The sequence below is a fragment of the Mustela putorius genome, unplaced genomic scaffold (assembly GCF_011764305.1).
Source record: "Mustela putorius furo isolate JIRA1106 unplaced genomic scaffold, ASM1176430v1.1 tig00000785_pilon_pilon_pilon, whole genome shotgun sequence".
Lineage (NCBI taxonomy): Eukaryota > Metazoa > Chordata > Mammalia > Carnivora > Mustelidae > Mustela > Mustela putorius.
In genome coordinates, this window is record NW_025421480.1 from 9,889,453 (window position 1) to 9,909,934 (window position 20,482).

Here is a 20,482-nt window from a genome sequence, read left to right on the forward strand (position 1 = left end):
CCAGTTGATTTTACTTTTCAATTATGAATTGTGTTGGATTTTAAGAAAATGTTTTATCAGCATCTTTTAAGACACTTAAGGCTTTTCTGCTTTACTCTGTTAATGTGTTGAATTACAACGATTTAGTTTCAAATGTTAAACTAACCTTGCATTTCTAAGATAAGCCCAACCTTGTATTATCTTCATGTCTCATTGCACTTAGCTTACTGTGTGTGTGTGTGTGTGTCTGTGTTCAGATTCTTGGAGAGAAACTGGCTTGTAATTTTCCTACTTAAAATGCCAATCAGGGGCGCCTGGGTGGCTCAGTGGGTTAAAGCCTCTGCCTTCGGCTCAGGTCATGATCCCAGGGTCCTGGGATCGAGCCCCACATCAGGCTCTCTGCTCAGCGGAGAGTCTGCTTCCTCCTCTCTCTCTGCCTGCCTCTTTGCCTGCTTGTGATCTTTGTCTGTCAAATAAATAAAATCTTAAAAAAATAGTAACAAAATAAAATACCAATCAGATTTTGGTATTTTGGTTATGCTGGCCTCTCTTACTGTTCTCTGGAAGAGTTTGGGAAGATTGTTATTATTTCTTCCTTAAATGTGTAGAAGATTCCACTTGTGAAACCATTGGGCCTGGAGCTTGCCAATAAGACAGTTTTAATTTCTTTAGAGGAAATCAGATTGGATTTTCTCTCTATATGTTAGTTTTGCTAAGTTCACCCATGTCATCTGATTTTTCACAGTTATTACTATACTTATTATTTTTACCTCTCATTTTTTCATTTTTCATGCTAGAACTTTATCAGTTTTATTTTTTCAATGAATTAACCTTTGCCTTTTGAATTTTTCTATTGTATATTTGTTTCAGTAATTGCTGCTTTTAATATTTTCTTCCTTTTATTCTCTTTGTTTTTTTTCCCTTAAGATTTTATTCATTTATTAGAGAGAGAGTAGAAGGCAGACGCTTAACCAACTGAGCCACCCAGGTGCCCCTTTTTTCTTTTCCTTCTTTTCCTTTCGCGGGAGCATCAGCAGGGTAAGGGTAGAGGGAGAAGTGGGCTGTACTTTCTTTTGTTTTAAGTTGCTATTCTTTTTATAACTTTTAGAGACAGATAATTAGAGCATTGGTGTCTAGCCCTTTTTTTCAAATGTGTGTTTAAGGCTATACAATTTCCTCTAGACAGCTTTATCTACAGCTGATAAGTTTTGATATGTCATATTTTCTTTGTTATTTTGCTCAAAATACAGTGTGATTTCTAATGTGATTTCAAATTTCCATTGTGTTTTCTTTTTTTTTTTTTTTTCCTATTAACTTAGAAGTTTGTTGGTCAGTTTCTAAATACTTGGAGGGTTTTCTAAGTGTATTTCCCTTACTGAGTTGCAGTGTAATTCCGTAACAGTCTCTGTGCGTGATTTCAGTCCTTTGAAATTTGCCATGCATTGTTATATAAATATTAGGTTAAAATCATTCACCTTGTTCAAATCTTCCACATCCTTACTTTATTTTCTCTGCTTGATTTGTCGTTTCCTGATAGAGGATTTGTTTAGTCTTTATTTCTTTTATTTTTCACTGATAACAAATATAAAGTTATTGTATCTTCCTGGTGATTAACTCTTTTAATCATAATAGAATGATCCTTGTTGTCTCTAAATAATGCTTTTTGAAATTTTCCTTAATTTGATGTGACTAGAATGATTCTAGGTCTTTTTATTTGTATTTTCATTAAATATCTTATTCCATGCTTAGAGTTTTAGCTTTCTATAATCTTATGGTATGTTTGCTGTTCAGTAGAATACAGGTTTGGTTTGTTTGTTTGTTTGTTTTTTTAAGGGAACTCTACCCCCAGCTTAGGGCTTGAACTCATGACCCTCAAGATCAAGAATCACATTCTCTACTTTGTTTTTTAAGATTTTATTTACTTATTTGACAGATCACAAGTAGACAGGGAGGCAGGCAGAGAGAGAGGGGGAAGCAGGCTCCCTGCTGAGCAGAGAGCCCCATGTGGGGCTTGGTCCCAGGATCCTGACATCATGACCTGAACCAAAGGCAGAGGCTTAACCCACAGAGCCATCCAGACTCCCCTTTGTTTTTGTTTTTGCCTTTTTTTTTTTTTTTTAAGATTTTATTTACTTATTAAGAATGACATTCCCTACTGACTGAGCCAGCCAGGTCCCCCAGTTTTTATTTTTTAATCCAGTCTGATAATCTCATCTTTTAATTGAAGTGTATAGTCATTTGACTATATGTAATGGAATTATTTATTACTATTTGTTTTCTATTTATCTTGCCCATTCTGTATTACATGTTTAATTCCTGGTAATGGAGTATTTTAAATTATTCTCTCCCTCATTTATTAATTTCTTAGTTTAACTTTTCATTTGGTTTCTCTAGAGATTGCCATACGTAGTTGTGGCAAATTTGTATTTTGCTAATTCTGATTTATCTGACTTAAACCTTTTTTTGGGTCATTGCTGTTATGTCTTCAGTAGTACATATATTTAAAACCTCCAAAACTACTGGCTCTGTTCCTTTAGATGTGCTCATATATTCACATTTTTCTCTTGCTTTTTATAGTCACAGACTTCCCTTTGATAACATTTTGACTTAAAAATTCCTTTAATTATTTCATCCTGTCTGATGATAAACTGTCTGCTTTTATTTGTCTGAAAATACATTTATTTTGAGGTCTTAAGCTTTTTAAAAAATTGAGTTCTGTGCACACCTGACTCAATGGATTTTTACATTTGCATGTACTTATGTAACCATTACGTACAATAGGTACCCACTGCCTCCTCTCTGTGAGTAAGCACCTCCATATTAATTATTTATGCTGACTTTATCACTGTTGATTTATTTTGCCTGTTTTTGAATTATTTATTAATGGAATTATATAATACATACTCTTGTTTCTGGCTTTTTGCTCAACATGTGTGATTCATCTTTGTATTAGTTCACAGTATTCCTTTGTATAAATACACCACAAGATATTTATTCATACTAATGTTGGTGGGTATTCAAGTTGTTTATAGTTTTTGGCCATGTTAATGTTGCTATGAACATTCTTTTACATGTCTTTTGGGAGACAGAGACACTCATTTGTGTTTCATATAAACTTAGGAGTGGAATTGCTGGGTGATCGGATAGGTCTGTTTAGCTTTGGTCGATAATGCCAGAAAATTTCCCAAGTGGTTACCAGTTTGCTGATTTTTACCAAAAAACCCACCAACAGAGAAGGTTCCAGTTGCTGACAACCTCACCAATACTTGGTTATTTATTTGTTTTTAAATTTTTAGCAATTTTTTTGGAGGGTGAGTAGTAATATTGGATTACAATTTCATTTTATATTTTCTCTTAAGTTTTTAACTTATACCCGTTTTCATATCACTGTAAATACCTTAGATTTTTTTTTGTGTGTGTGTGAAGTGCATATTCTGATGTTAGATTGGGAGTGGGTGGCGGATTGAGAGTGGGTTATCTGACTTACTGGTATATTCTGGGTATAGGTGCTTTATTGGAGATAATGTGTGTGTATGTGTGTATTAAATAAAATATCTCTTCCTTTCTGTGTCTTGGCTTTTCCCTCTCCATATGGATCTTTTATTGAAGAGAAGTTTTTAGATTTAGTAAACTCCAGTTAATAAAATTTCTTTATTGTTAGTCCTTTTGTGTTCCTTTAAAGAAGTTTTTTTAAAACTTCCAAGGTCATGAGGATATTTTCCCATGCTAAAGTCTATAATCTTAAAAAAAATTTTTTATATTTTAGACTGTTTTCCATCAGATTTATAATTTTGTGTTTCTTGAGGTATAAGTCAAGGCTCATTTTATTCTTTGTAGGTTTTATACATTTATGAGTGTTTGATGTTTTCAGATGAGCTTTAAGAGAATTGTTTTCTAACTTTGTACTAGAATAGAAATGCAATTGATTTTTGTATATTCATACTGTATTTAAGAATCTTGATATATTCACTTATTCTAGATTATTAATAGTAAGTTTTTGAATTTTTCATAATTGTATTTCCAAATAATGACCGTTTTTTTTTCTTTCTGAACTTTATGCCTTTTATTTCTTTTTCATATATTACTGCAATGGAGAGGATCTTCCATAAAATGTTGAATTCAAGTGGTGAAAATAGAATTTTTGTCTGGTTTGTGATTTTAGAGTGAAGTACTCAGTATTCTACTATTGCATTTGAAGTTTGCTGCAGATTTTTTGTTTGTATTGTTATTCATTTTTAGGCTAAGGTAGTTTTCCTTCTAGTCCTAGTCTGTTTAGAGTTTTTCCCATGCATAGAAGTTAACCTTTATCAAAAGTTTTTCTATATGTGTTTTGTTGATATGATTTAACTTCTATATTTGGTTACTGCGGGGATTATATTGGTTAGTTTTTGAATGTACCAATATTACATTAGTATATAAATCCAGCTCTGTGTATCATTTTAATATATATAGTTTGGTTTAATTTGCTTATATTTTGTTTAGCAGTTTTAATTTACATGTATGAGAAAGATTGGCTTTTAATTTACCTATTCTATTAATTTTTTTATATTCTGGAATGATATGCTTAGGTCGTTAAGAATTAACAATTTGGGAAGCGTTCTTGGTTTCTCAGTTTTTGAAAGTTTGTGTAAGATTATTATTTCTTGGAAACTAGTTAAGCCATCTGGGAGTGTGATTTCTTTTTGCTTTTTTCTTTTTTTGATGGTCTCTCTCTTTTGCGGTAAATTTTATGTGTTGAAATACATGTATTGTGTGTATGTATGATGTGAGTTTTGACAAATAGATTCACTCTTATTGAATATATAGAACTTTTCCATCTCCCTAAGAAGTGGCAACCACTGTTTTAAATTATAACTGTGGCTTAGTTTTGGGTTTTTGAAAATTTCATGTAAATGGAATCCTACCATATGTACTTTTCAGGGTACAATTTCTTTTGCTCAGAATATGTCTGTGAGATCCATTGTTGTGATTGAATGTATGAATATTCCCTTTTTTGTTGCTGATTAGCATACTATTTTATTAATATAGTACAATTTATCCATTCTTATGTTGATGAGCATTTGGGCTGTTTTTAGTTTTTGAGTATTAGGAGTAAAATTGATACGCATATTATTGTACAAGTATGTATGGAAATACATTTATATTTTCCTTTGGTAATATTACTGGAACAGCACTGCTAATGGTAGGTGCATGTTTAAATTTAAAAGAAACTGTCAGTTTTCTAATCTGGTTGTACCAATTTATATTCCTACCATGTTCCATAGGTCTCACCAATACATTCTCATTGTTAGTCTAGCGAGTATGTAATAGTATCTCATGGTCTTAAATTGCATTGTTATTTGGATTTGTGTTGTATGTCAACATAGTAATGTGTTTTTGTGGCTTATTCACCATTCTTCTATCTTCTTTGTGAAGTATATATTCAAATATTTTGTTCATTTTAAAAAAATTGATGTATTTGTATTTTCATTATTGTAGGAATTCATTATATTTTATATTATAAGAGTCCTTTGTCAGATACATGTTTTGTCAATATTTTCTCACAGGCTGTGTGGTTTGCCTATTAATTTTCTTAAGAAATGTTTCCTTATGAGCAGAAGTTTTAAATTTTGATGATATAATTGAAAATTTTTTCTCTCATTGTTGTTATTTTTTTTTATTCTAAGAAATTCTTGTTCATAGCCTGGTCACAAAGGTATTTATGCTTTTCCCATTAAAGCTTTATAGTTTTACCTTTTCTGTTTGGATTGGTGATCCATTTCCCACATTTCCCAATTCCATTTCAAATTAATTCATGTATGATGTCAGATAGGCATTGGGGCTCATTTATGTCCCAATGGATTTCCAGTTGTTTTAACACCATTTGTTGAAAAGCCTGTTTTCCGTCTATTGAATTACTTCTGCACCTTTGTTTAAAAAAAAAAAAAATCATCAGTTGACCATATAAGCCTGCACCTTTTTCTGCTCTTTCTATTCTATTTCATTGGTCTCTTTGTCTTTCCCTATGCCAGTTCCACACTATCTTTTTTTTTTTTTTTTAAGATTTTTATTTATTTATTTGACAGACAGAGATCTCAAGTAGGCAGAGAGACAGACAGAGAGGAGGAAGCAGGCTCCCTGCTGAGCAGAGAGCCCAATGCGGGGCTCAATCCCAGGACCTGAGCTGAAGGCAGAGGCTTTAACCCACTGAGCCACCCAGGTGCCCCATTTCCACACTATCTTGATTTTTTTTCCTTTTGCTTTATACTGTAAAGTTGAGAGCATGTCGTGAAGTCTGAGTGTAAGTCCTTCTACCAGGTTCTTTTTCAAAATCGTTTGAATTCTTATAGAACTGTTGGATTATTGCATAAATTTTAGAATCCATGTCAGTTTCCATAAAACCTACTGGTTTTGAAAATGAATTTGCATCAATTATAGATCAGTTTTGGTCGGACTGACACATTAATAATGTTGGGTCTACTAGTTAGTCCATAAACAATGTTATTTCTCTCTTCCTTTTTTTTTTTTTTTAAGATTTTATTTATATATTTGAGAGAGAGAGACCGTGAGAGAGAGCATGAGCAAGGAGAAGGTCAGAGGGAGAAGCAGACTCCCTGTGGAGCTGGGAGCCAGATGCCGGACTCGATCCTGGGACTCCGGGATCATGACCTGAGCTGAAGGCAGTCATCCAACCAACTGAGCCATCTAGGCGCCCCGTTTTTTTTTTTTTTTTTTTTTTTTTAAAGAGAAACAGGGAGAGCATGTGTGAGCTGAGGGGTTGGGTGTGCAGAGGTTCAGAGGGAGAATTTTTTTCCTTTAATATTATTTATTTACTTACTTGACAGAGAGAGACACAGTGAGAGAGGGAAGACAAGTAGGGGGAGTGGGAGAGGGAATAGCAGACTCCCCTGCTGAGTAGGGAGCTCCATGTGGGCCTGATCCCAGGACTCTGGGATCATGACCTGAGCCAAAGACGGATGCTTAAAGACTAAGCCATCCAGGTGCCCTGGGAGAGAGAGAATCTTAAACAGGTTCCACACTCAGTGCAGAGCCTGATGTGGGGCTTGATCTCATGACCCTGAGATCATGATCTGAGCCAAAATCAGGAGTCAAATACTCAATGACTGAGCCACCAAAGTGCCCCTCTCTTTGTTTTTTAAAGTGTATTTTAATTTTTCTCAAGAATGTTTTATAATTTTAGTATATAAGTTTTGTTCGTTCTTTTAATTAAATGTATTCCTAAATATATTATGTTTTTTGGTGCTATGGTAGATGATACTAAAATTTTTTATGTTCAGATAGCATGCTGCTAGTATGTAGATACATCACGGATTTTTGTATCTAATATTATTTCCTAAATTCACTTATTTTTAAATAGTTTTTTGTTATTTTAGTTGTTGCTTTCTTAGATTTTCTTTGTAAACGATCATATCATCTGAAAATAGGGACAATTTCCTTTTTACTTTACAGGCTTTATACTTTCTGTTTCTTTATCTTACTGTACTAGTTTGGACGTGTAGTACATTATTGAATAGATGCCAGGAGGATAGGCATCCTTACCCTATTCCTGAGCACTGGGAGACAGGACTCAGTGTTTTAGTGTTTGTGTAGGTGCCTTTTATCCTTTTGAAAATACTGTCTTCTATTACTGGTTTGCCGAGAATTAAAAAAAAATTTCCTCTCTAATGGGTGCTGAATTTTATCATATGCTTTTTGGGCATTTACTGAAATAATCATATAGATTTGCTCTTTTATTCTGGTAATATGGTGAGTCACTTAGACTTTTTAAAAATAGAATTTATTTTTTAGAACATTTTTATAGCAAAATTTATAGCAAGTTTGAGTGGAAAGTACAGGGAGTTCCCATATCCCCCCAAGCCCAACTTGTGCTCAGCCTCTTCCACTATTGACATTCTGCATTCTAGTGATGCATGTGCTATAGTCTGTGAGTCTGCACAGACACAGTGTTATCAGCCGATGTCCACAGTTTACACTGGGGGGGTCACTCTTGGTGGTTCACATTGTATGGGTTTGAACCAATGTATAATGGTACATATCCATCCTTAAAATATCACACAGAATTGTTTCACTGCCTTCAAAATCCTCTGTGCGCTGTTTTATCATTCCACGTTTCCTTTGTCTTCTGGCTATCCGTCATCTTTTTACTATCTCCACAGTTTTGCCTTTTCCAGAATGTCCTGTAGTTGGAACATATAGAAGGTAGCCTTTCAGATTGGCTTCTTCCATGTAGTAATGTTCATTTACATTTCTCTTATGGCTTTTCATGGCTTTTGATAGCTCATTTCTTTTTAGTGTTGGGTAATACACCATTGTCTAAACAAGCCTCTGGTTTTATTTATCCATTTACCTACTGAAAAATATCTTGGTTGCTTCCAACTTTTGGCAATTATGAATTAAGCTGCCATAAGTACCCATGAGGAGATTGTTGGGTGGACATAAATTTTCACTTCCTTTGGGGAAATACCAAGGAGCATGATTGCTGGATGGAATGGTAGGAGTACTGTTAAAGTTTTGTAAGAAACTACCAAAATGTCATACTATGTGGCTGGTACCATTTTGCATTTGACTAGCAATGAATGAGAGTTCCTGTTGATCCACATCCTTATCAGCCTTTGGCATTTTCAGTGTTTTAAATTTTGGCCATTTTAATAGGTGTGTAGTTGTATCTCATGGTTGTTTTAACCTGCAGTTCTCTAGGTGATGTTGAGCATATTTTCATATGCCACCTGTGTATCTTCTTGGGTGAGGTGTCTGTTAGGATCTTTCGCCCATTTTTTTAATGGGGTGGTTTGTTTTCTTTTTCTTTTTTTTTTTTAAGATTTTATTTTTATCTATTTGATAGAGAGAAAGATCACAGGTAGGCAGAGAGGCAGGCAGAGAGAGAGAGAGGGGGAAGCAGGCTCCCTGCTGAGCAGAGAGCCCGATGCGGGGCCTGATCCCAGGACCCTGAGATCATGACCTGAGCCGAAAGCAGAGGCTTAACCCACTGAGCCACCCAGGTGCCCCAGGGTGGTTTGTTTTCTTAATGTTGATTTTTAAGAGTTCTTTGTTTGTTTTAGATAATTGTCCTTTATCAGATGCCGTCTTTTGCAAATACTTCTTCTCAGGTTTGTCTTCTCATTCTTGTGACAGTATCTGTCATAAAGCAGAAGTTTTTAATTTTGGTGAAGTCGAATTTATCAGTTATTTCTTTCATGAATTCTGCCTTTGGTAAGTGATTGATTTTTCAAATGTTAAACTCATCTCTGGGATAAACTCCAGTTGGTCATGACTTACTGTCCTTTTGAGATATTGCTCTATTCAGTAGTTCCTTTGTGTTTTCTTAGCTATTTTCATATCTATAATTAATGGAGAATGTTTACCTATGATTTATTTTTTATAATGTTGATGTCAATTTTTGGCATTAGTTTTATGCTGGACTTAGAAAATGAACTGGTGGAGGGTTTGCCTTTTTTTTTCTTTCTTTTTTTTTTAATATTTTATGTATATTTGGTATTTTTTTCCCATTAAATGTTGGATAGAATTTACCAGTAAAACCTTCTGGACTTGGGGTTTTTTGTGGGCATATAATTGTACTAATTTAGTTTCTTGATGGTTATAGAACTATTCAGATTTTCTGTTTTATATTGTGTCAGCTTCAGTAAATTTTATTTTTCATGAAATTTGTTTATTTCATTTACGTTTTCAAATGATGCTTATAATATCCCTTTATTATTTTTTTGACGTCTGTGGAATATGAGGTAATACTCCATCTTTCATTGCTGATGCTTAGGTTTTTTTCCCTCTCATTCTTTGTTAGTCATGTTAGAAGTTGTTTAGTGTTACTAATTTTGAACAAATCTACTTTAGGTTTATGGATTGTCTGTATTTTTGTCACTTATAAAAAAAGATTTATTTTAGAGAGAGCGCATGTGAGCAGAGAGAGGGACAGAGGAGGGTGGAGAGGGAGAGGAGAGACTCTCAAGCAGATTCTGGGCTGAGTGTGGAGCCCAGTGCAGGGCTCGATCTCACAACCCTGAGATCATGACCTGAGCCAAAAACCAAGAGTCAGATGCTTAACTGGCTGAGCCCCCCGCAAGGCGCACCTATTTTTGTCACTTTTTAACATAATTTTTTTTCTTTGTTTCTTTTATAATGCTTTCTTTGGATTTGATTTGCTCATCTTTTTTCTAGCCTCTCAAAAACTTAAACTTAGATCTTTCATTCTTTTCCATTCCAATTTCAGCATTAAAACTATAAATTTCGGGACTCCTGGGTGGCTCAGTTGGTTGGATGACTGGCTTTGGCTCAGGTCATGATCCCAGAGTCCCGGATCAAGTCCCGCATTGGGCTCCCAGCTCTATGGGGAGTCTGCTTCTCCCTCTGACCTTCTCCTCGCTCATGCTCTCTCTCACTGTCTCTCTCAAATAAATAAATAAAATCTTTAAAAAAAAACCTAAATTTCTCTCTGAGCAGGGTTAGGTGTATCCCACAGATTCTGATGTTATATTTTCATTATCATTCATATCAAAAAACGATCTGACTTTCTCTTTGATATCTTCTTTGATTAGTCATTAAATATAGCATTTACTTTTAATAATTTTGAGACTAAATGGGTTATCTTACTGTTACTGATGTCCAAATTATGTTTGTTATGTTTAGACATCATACTCTTAAGTTTTCAGTACTTTGGAGATTTATTAAAATTTGTTTTATGGTCAAAATATGATTTATCATTATGAATACTCCATATGTACTTGAAAATAATTTTTATTGTTTGTTTGTTGATTGATTATATGCTTTTATGAATGTCAGGTCAAGGTGGTTGATGCTGTCAATAAAATCTTCCATACTTTGGTGTGTTTTGTTTAGTTCATTTGAGAAAGGAATATTAGAATCTTCAAATATTATTGTGGGTATGTCTGTTCCTCCTCCTCATGCATTTTGAAACTCATAAAAGTTGCAAACAATTTCTCAATTTGTATGTATTTCTGATACATCAACTTTTTTTGTCATTATGGAGTGTTTCCTTTTTTGTAAGGTAGTATGTCTGTCTGATAGTCTAGTTTGTTTCATATTAATATAGCCACCGTTTTTTAAAAAAAGATTTTATTTACTTATTTGACACAGAGAGAGAGACCACAAGTAGGCAGAGAGGCAGGCAGAGAAAGAGGAGGAAGCAGGCTCCCTCCTGAACAGAGAGCCCAATGTGGGGCTCAATCCCAGGACTCTGGGATCCTGACTGGAGTCTAAGGCAAATGCTTAACCATCTGAGCCACCCAGGCGTCCTCTCTTGCTCTCTTTCTGCCTTTTTTTGGGGTTACTTGAATATTTTTTAATGTTCTCTTTTGATTTCTGTATTGACTTCTTTGCCAAACAATCTCTGCATTATTTTCATAATAGTTGTTCTTGAATATGGGTCCTTTTTTTCCCATTCCAAGAACTTAGCATCTTTTAAGTGTCACAACAGTCTTATTTTTACAGAAACATCAGTGTCAGTCAGTTTTCTTGTTGATAATTTTGCTCTCTTTCTTCTACCTTTCTACTACTGCATAAACTAGAGGGTGAAGTCACATAAATTGCCCAGAATTAGGGTCAAACGAAAATGAATTGGAATGACCCAGACACGCACACATATAATTTTTGCCAAAAAGCCTGTATCAATTAGGTGTAAGAATTAAAAAGGAAGAGTTAGAACTTCAGTTTGGAAATATATTTTGATATATCTAAAAACTATATCTAAAAGCCCAAAGATAGGGCTAAAAGCTACTATAAAACTAAAGAGATAATTCCATACTAATTTTACATATACACAAGTTGTGAACTTTTATATGTATGAATAACTGTAGTTGGAAGTTAATGGAAGAGAAAAATTTACAATGGCCACATCATAAAAGTGTTAATTATTTATAAATTAATCAACAGATTAAATAATTCCAGTAATATGGTAATTACTAGGCTAGTTCTTAAGTTTATACAGGAAAATATTAAGAATCAACAGAAAAATGCTTAAAAAATGGAGCGGGGATAGACCTACTGTATATTAAAACGTGTTATAAAGCCTCAAGAAATAGCACATGAATAAAAAGTCCAGAAATGGGCTCACATACACATAGTAATGTCTAGTAATGTCTGCTAAAGGCAGTCTCTCCAATTAGTGCAAAAGAGAAATTTTAATACATGGTCTTGATACAACGGGAGAGCCAGTTGGAAGGGTCCATTTGTGGATCCAGTTAAAATTCATATTATATATTAGGACAAACTATGAATGGATCAGATATTCAAGTGTGAAAAATAAGACAAATAGAACGTAAGTGTCCAAAATAGGTTGAACAAGCTATGGTATAGCCACACAGTGGAACACTGTACACCTTCGATAAAGATCTGAGGTCGCCAGGATATATCGTAAAGTGCATAAAATAGGCTGCGGGTCAGGTCATGATCCCGGGATCTTGGGATCAAGCCCCATGTTGGGCTCCCAGCTAAGTGGGGAGTCTGCTTCTCCCTTTCCCTCTGCCTGCCATACCCCCTGCTCGTGCTCACTCCCTCTCAAATATATAAAACCTTAAAAAAATAGGCTGCAGGATAGTGTATATATAGTAAGCTGTTTTTTGTTAAGAGGTAGAAATTGTACAATTCATACTTGTATTTCATAAAGTAACATTTTACAGGGACAAGGGGGGGAGGGTGTACAGTGACAGGAGTAGGGGTAACCCTTCTAGGTAGAAACATTTTTGTTTCTAGGTAGAAACAAAAATGTTGGTTTTTGTTGTTTTGTTTGGTTTTTGAAGCATTTGCTTTTTATTGAATAATAAATTCTTTTTGAACTTATTCTCTATTTCATAAATCACTAGAAAGCCTTCCAGGTTAAGATGAATTAATCTGCAAGTTCTGCAAATAATTTAAGGAAGAAGTCAGTCTGAATGTAAACTTCCCCAGATAGAAAAGTGGGACCATTGCCCAGCCCATTTGATGAGGCTAGAATAAGCTTGTTTCTAAAACCTGACTGTTGAGTTGGAGGAGGGCACCTTAGGAATGCCTGTGATTTGATTTCATCACAAAAGTCAGGATAATGCTTATCTCTGGTGAGAAGGTAGAGGTACGTGGGTAGATTCTGGGCTACTACAGTGTTCTATTTCTTGATCTCCATTTTACTTATATGTTGTTCACTTTAAAATTGTGTTTAACTCTACATTTGTTTTGTCTTTCTGAATGTTATAATCACAAATGTTATAAAGTAATTTGTAAAAAGTTATAATAATCCATGTTTATCTAACAAATGAGCTCTAAAATATATATTGTAACAACTGATAACATTTCCATAAGGGAATACAAAAATACAGAACAGTTGAAAATAGAGCTTTTAACTATCCCTTCTCAGAAACTGGCTAGTCAAGGAGTTAAAAAAAAAAAAAATCACGACTTAAGAAGTTTTTATTTTTTGAAATAGGACTTTTTAATGACATGTTTATTCCATTCTGTGTTAAAACGATTGGTAGAGTAATGCAGTGATTTTTAAAAATGGAAACAACTAGCTTCTCCTAAACTCGTTTCACGAAGGGATTAGAGGCTGTCAAATTGGTATCCAGTAGGGACGCACTTGCTTTTGTGTAAGCTATTCTATTGGGGTTTATGTTCTGCAACTAGCATAGCAGTTCTAGTCAGCGTTGGAATTGTTCATTCACATGATCAGGTCCACCGCAAATAAAACTTCTTTTTAAAAAAAAGTCATGCCACAGAGAAGAACAGAAAGGGTGTGCCACAGTGGAAGGTTTAACAGATTAAGGGACCCCTGGACAAAGTGGCTTTCTTCACTTAACAGTCTATCATCTCTCCTCTTCCTCAAAGTCTAGAAAATAACCACTTGGTAGGAGGTTCTGTATATATGTAGGAATTTATATCATTGTTGGGAATTTCATTTTCCATCGCTTTAGAAAACCTGAAGTCAGACCCTTCCGGTTCTCACACAGTTTTGCTCAGTGGAGATGTTCCTGGAGGGAGAGTTTGGAGGTTGGTTGCAGCAGGATTTGGAGCAGCAGGCACTAGTCTACGCAAAAGTCCTTATTAGGAAATTGAAAGGGCTCACTGTTCCGTCAGCAGTAAGGATCAGTCCATGGAAGAGGCCGCTTGTAGCCAAGGCTGCCTTTTTTTTTTTTTTTTCCTGTGTAAGGGAGCTCTGTTTAATCTTAAATAGTATACACAGGGTGTGGTCTGGTCTTGTCTTTCGGGCCCCACCGCGCACTAGCCACCATCCGAGCTCTTGAGTCTTATCCAAACTCAAAGAAGAAAAGGAGTTCCCACCGCCATCCTCACCTTAACCCAACCAGCCTTATAAAAAACAAAAACCAGGCTGCAGTAGGCCACAACATTTTTGTGGTGCTGATCAGTACCTGAGATTCTGACCACAATCTCTGATTGATTCCTCTGAGAATTTGAAGAAGCAGTTGTCACCCCAGTCTGTTTTCTAGGGGTGATAGCCAGCCAGTGGGGGACGGCATTCTCCTCAGTCCAGTCCGGGAGCCAGGTGGTGTGGCCTCCCTTTACTTTGCTGCTGACAGGAACATCAAAGACCGCCCGAGTTGGCCAACATAGAGAAGGCTCCCTCTGCTGGGCCCTGCTTGTAAGCACCAGCTGTAAGTGTGCTGGAAGGAAGCTGGAAACTGTAGCGGTAGCTTCTTCTTACCCCTGTAGGACCGAGGATACGCGGGTTTACAGACCTCGCTGCACTTGGGAGGGTCTCTCCACTTCCATCGCCTGGTGGCTGAGAGCCATTGAAATAGTCCTCACGTAGGGGGATAGAGTAGGGTCTGCAGCCTACATGGGAATCATGATGAGGCCATCTGAGACCAGGCCTTGCTTGGTCCAGAAAATTCAGGCTCCAGAGGGAAGGCCCTCATAAAATCATCCTGCACTACTCAGTAGAGGAGCAGCCTTCAGCAGGCCCCGAGCTCCCCACTGGCATCGGAATGGGTGTGAATGCAGAGTTGGTCAGAGCTTGTGGCCCAAAGAACTGGGAAGAAACACAGGAATTCTGTTGCTGATATCTTTTGAATGTTTAGAAAGTTCAGCCACTATTTCTAGATATCAGAGTTTTTTAGGCAGACTCATTTTCTTAGCAAACTGTACTCTTTGAGGCAACTTTGGTCTATCCAGGAAAGGCTCAAGCACTCTGTTTTGCTGATGTCCCCATATGGAGGCTGAACGGTTCATCTGCAGGGGTGCAAAATAGGGTCTGCTTTAGTAAGCAGCACCACCAGGCATAAAAGGATGGCTAGGGCCCACCACACTTTGGGGTCTAGATCCTGGATTTACTGAAGCTGTGGAGACCCTGAGCCTACAGTTGCCATGTCCAGTCCCAGTACCTGCTTCCTGTAAACCTAGTCTACCATTGTTGCCACCTGGATAAGATGTAAAATATTTTAATGACATGATTAAATAATAATATTAAATAATATTAAATATTAAATAATAATATTAAATAATAATAATTAAATAATGACATGATTAGATAAATAAAGAATTCTATATCTAGTAGAGAACACACATTGTTTTCTAGCACATACTGATCATTCTTAGAATTTACCTTGGTCTTGGGGCACCTGGGTGGCTCCGTCGGTTAAACAGCTCCTTTGGCTTGGGTCATGATCCCAGGGTCCCAGGATCTAGGCCTGCATCAGTGTTCCTGCTCAGCAGGGAACCTGCTTCTCCCTCAGCCCCACTTGTGTTCCTCTGCTCTCAAATAAATAAATAAAATCTTTTAAAAAATCTTTAAAAAATTTTACATTGTTCTAGGCCAGAAGGGGTGCCTCAGTAACTTCCAAAAATTATTATTATGAAGCCCAGTATCTGACCTTAAAAAAAACAGTTAGAAATTTGGGGTGCCAAATTGGGGTGGCTCAGTGGGTTAAGCATCCGACTCTTGATTTCAGCTCAGGTTATGATCTCAGGGTTGTAAGATCAAGCTTGTGTCAGGCTCCAAGCTCAGCAGGCAATCTGTTTGAGATTCTCTTCTCCTTTTGCCCCTTCCCCTCCTCACTCTCTCTTTCTCAAATAGATAAGTCTCTTTAAGAAAAGGAATTAATACCAGCTAAAAATGACCTATATGTTTATACACTTGAAAGTATAGATCATAAGGGAAATTATAAAGTAGTTAGATATGAATGAAATTGCATTTCCAAATTTGTGAGACACTTAGAGATTTATAACTTATAATTAATTTAGCAGGAAACAAGAAACTTGGGCTGAATTGCAGCTCTATCCCCAAGCCCTCAAAAACATTTGTATATTAAAGTTGTAGCTAAGTACCTCAGAACATGACCCTATTTAGACATAGAGTCTTTGTAGAGATAACTAAGTTAAAATGAGGTCATTACTGGGGGCTCTACTGTACTATTAAGGGTATCCTTATAAGAAGGGGAAATTTGGACACAGTCATGGACAGAAGGAAGATGATTTGAAGATACAGGGAGAAGTTGGGCGTGTCAAGCCAAGGAGAAAGGCCTGGAATAGATCCTTTCCTCATGACACTCAGAAGTAACCAACCCTTTCACCTTGATCTTGGACTTCTGAGTCTCCAGAACTGTAAGAGAAAATATATTTCTGTTGGTAAAGCTACCTGATCTATGATACCTTGTTATGCCAGGCCAAGCAAACTAATACAGTAATAAATGACCCACATTTTAATTCAGAAAGTTGGAAAAAGAACCACAAAGTAAACGAGAATGAGAAAAATACTAAAAGTAAGGCTGGAAATTTGTTAAATAGAGAGTAGTATTACCAAAACCAAAATATGGGTTCTTTAAAAAAAAATTAGTGTATTTAAAAATTGTTGGGTCATGGCTCATGATTATTTCAATTTCAGAAGCATTAAGTTTAATACATATCTATTTAAAAAACTCTAAAAATAATTAAGGGGATGTCTTTAATTTGCTGAAAGATATGTGCCAAAACCTAAAGCAGACTTTGAATGGAAAAACTTCAGGTGCATGTCATTTAAGATCAGGAACAAGACAAACATGGTTAACACTGTTAGAGCATTTTGTGTTACTGGAGTTCCTGGCCAGTATGCTAGGAAAATAAATGAGTTAATAGATTTGGAAGGGAAGAGATAAATCTGTATTTATAGATCACCTACACATAAAAATCTACAGAGGCAATAGACAAAATATATGTATTAGTAAGATAATTTAGTACTTCTCAAATAAAAGATCATTTTATAAAAATCAGAATTCCTATAGACACAAAATAATCAGCTAGAAGAGATGATGATATAAGATACCATTTGCAAGAATAAAAACAATCAAGTAGCAGGATTTAACCTGACCAATAATGGCCAAGATTTACAAGGAGGAAAATTTAAAACTCTGTTAGAGTATATCATAAAGATCTGAAAAACAGATACTCTATAGTCAAACATGGTATAACGTATTTGTAAATATGTCCATTCTCTCTAGAGTAATCTATAAATTCTATGAAATGCCAATCAAAATCCTGTAGAATATTTTGAGAAATTTGATACGCTAAGTAATTTGCAAGGAACTTCTCATTCTGATTATGACACTTGCTTGTATCACTCTACCTTTTCTGCTGAAAACGACTAGAAAATCTTGAGTAAAATACAGATTTATCTGAAAGTGTAGAGCTGTAAAATCAGTTCGGACTCTGGCTGTGAGTCAGAAAAGTAGGTCTATTGAGATGTGAATCTCCAGCATTTTAGCTCTACCTTTCAATTGAAGGCAGTTGTCTTGGGGCAGAGAAGCTAAAGAAAACTTTCAGAAATCTCACAGCTCAGGGAGAACAAAAATTAGAAATTAGAGCTCAATAAAGAGGAGGGCTCTGTTAAATATTCTAGGTATTTAATTGGGGCCCCTGAAGGGTTACACCCCTTAGGTGGAAGGACAAATGGAAATAGGCCAGCCCTCACAAGATGGAAACTTGGTTGTAATCAAATCAATCCCAGATTGTATTAAGGTGATCTGACCCTAGGGTAGAAATAAAACATACAGTGGCTTAAATTAAAACTCAGTAGGTTTCATAGCAACCACAGAAAACTGAAGAGAGGATTAGTGGATTGGAAACTAGGTCAGGAGAAAATATCTAGGTTGAAGTATGGAGAGAAAAAAGTGGACAGAAAATTAAAAAATAAATTAGGATTCCTATTAGACAGTGAAAAAATTAACATGTATGTATTTATAGTTCCAGAAAGGAGACAAAAGAGAAAATGGGACAGAAACAGCATCTGAAGAAAAGAGATAATCTGTGAGAACTTTTCAAAGCTAACTAAGAACAGAAATCCACACATAGATTCAAGAGTTCCTGTGACTCAGTGACAGGACAAATGCATCAAGACATATGATAGTAAAATTTGATATGTCCAGGCATATGATAGTCCAGGCATGTGATAGTAAAATTTCTGAAAGCTAAAAAATAAAATAAAGAGAGGGTTTTAATAACAACTAGAGGAAAAAGGACTTGTAACTTCCAAAAAGCAATGAGAAGACAGTTCACTTGACAAGGGAAACGATCAAGTTGAAGATAATGGAAAATTGCTCAAAGAAGCAAACATGTCGATTTATGTTTCTATACCCAGCAAAAATATGTATTTTAAAATGAAAGCAAAACTATAAAATATAGTCAAAAGCAATTAAAGAAGACCTCGACAAATAGAGACATTCTGTATTTGTAGGTTGGAACACTTTATACTGTTAAGATGGCAATTCTCCCCAAATTGATGTAATCCCTTTCAAAACCCACGCTTTGACATGGTGATTTTAAAATTTATGTAGAAATTCATGGGACCCAGAATAATTAAAATGATTTTGAAAAGGGACATAGTGGGAAAACTCACACTTGCTGATTTTAGAATTCATTACAAAGCACTAGTAATTAGGGCTGTGTGGTCCTGGTTTAAGGATTACATATCAGTGGAATACAATTCAAAGTCCAGAAAAAACCCCACATGTCTGTGGTCAGTTGACCTTTTCTTTTCTTTCCTTTCCCTTCCCTTCGTTTCCTTTCCTTTCTTTTTAAGATTTTATTTATTTGAGTTAGAGAGAGAGAGCAAGATTGGGCCAGGGGTGGGGGAGGGGCAGGGACAGAGGTGGAGGGACAAGCAGACTCCCTGCTGAGAGTGGAGCCTGATATGGGGCTTGTTCCTAAACCCTGAGGTTATGACCTGAGCCAAAGTCAGTTGCCTAACCAACTGATCCGCCCAAGTGCCCCAACTTGTTTCTTTTTTCTTTTCTTTCTTTTTTTTTTTTTATTTTAACTTTTACTTATTAAGTAATCTGTACCCCCAAAGTGGGGCCCAAATTCATGACCCCAAGATCACGAGTCGTGTGCTTCACCAACTGAGCCAGGCAGGCGTCCCTGGTCAGTTGATTTTTAATAAGGGTGCCAAGAACATTCAAGGGATTAAAAAAATAGTCTTTCAACAAGTGGTGCAGGAGTAGCTAGATACCACATGAGGAATAATGAAGTTGGACCCTACCTTATACCATGTATAAAAGTAACTCAAAACAGAGAAGAGAGCTAAAGAGCTAAGAGCTAAAACTTAGTTAAGAGCTAAAACTGTGGAACTCTTAGAGGAAACATAGATATAAATTTTTGTGACCTTGGGTTGGGCAATGGTTTCTTAAATATACATCAAAACCAAAGAAAAAAATAAATTAGATTTCATCAGAATTAAAAACTTTTGAACTTCTAAAAAACACTATTGGAAAAGTGAAAAAGATGGGAGACCATTAAATATCTGAAAATGGTCTAATATCCAGGAACCTATAAAGAACATTTGCAACACACCAGTAAATTGCAAATAACATAACTAAAAGATTGACAAATAATTTTAATATGCATATCTTCAGTGAGATATATGAATGATCAGTAAGCACATGAAAAGATGTCCAGCATCGTTAGTCATTTGGGAAACACAATTCAGGGACTAGGGGATATCACTTATCATCCAGCAAGATGGCTGTAATTAAAAAGACGGCAAGCTTTGGTGAGGATATGGAAGGACTGGAACGCTTTCTTGTACCTTGCTGGCGGGAATGTAAAGTGTGCAGCTGCTGTAGAAAACATACAGTCCAGGGCACCTGGGTGGCTCAGTTGGTTAAGTGTCTGCCTTCGGCTCAGGTCGTGGTCCTGGGGTCTTGGGGTTGAGTCCGGCATTGGGCTTCCTGCTCATTGGGGGAGTCTGCTTCTTCCTCTCCTCCCTGCTTGTGCTCTCTGTCACTATCTCTGTCTCTCTTGAACAAATAAAAAAAATCTTTAAAAAAAGTTCAGTCCAGCAATCCAATTTTCAATCCAGCAATCCTATTCCGAAATTTATACCCAAGAGAAATGAAAACAAAGCATACACACAAAACCTGTATGTGAATATGCATAGGAACCTTCATCATAAGAGCCAAATAAATAAATAAATAAATAAATGAAAATGGGAACAGTCCATGTGTTTGTAAACTGAAGACTGTGAACACAGGTGGTCTATCCATCCACTGGTATCTTGTTCAGCCACAAGGAAAGA

The 20,482-nt window shown here is 35.9% G+C and overlaps 1 protein-coding gene across 16 annotated transcripts in view; it reads left to right on the forward strand.

Annotated features, from left to right (window-relative positions):
- The window catches only part of CDC42BPA (CDC42 binding protein kinase alpha), a 329,361-nt gene that overhangs the window by 70,907 nt on the left and 237,972 nt on the right, over window positions 1-20,482 (forward strand). The window lies entirely within an intron of this gene.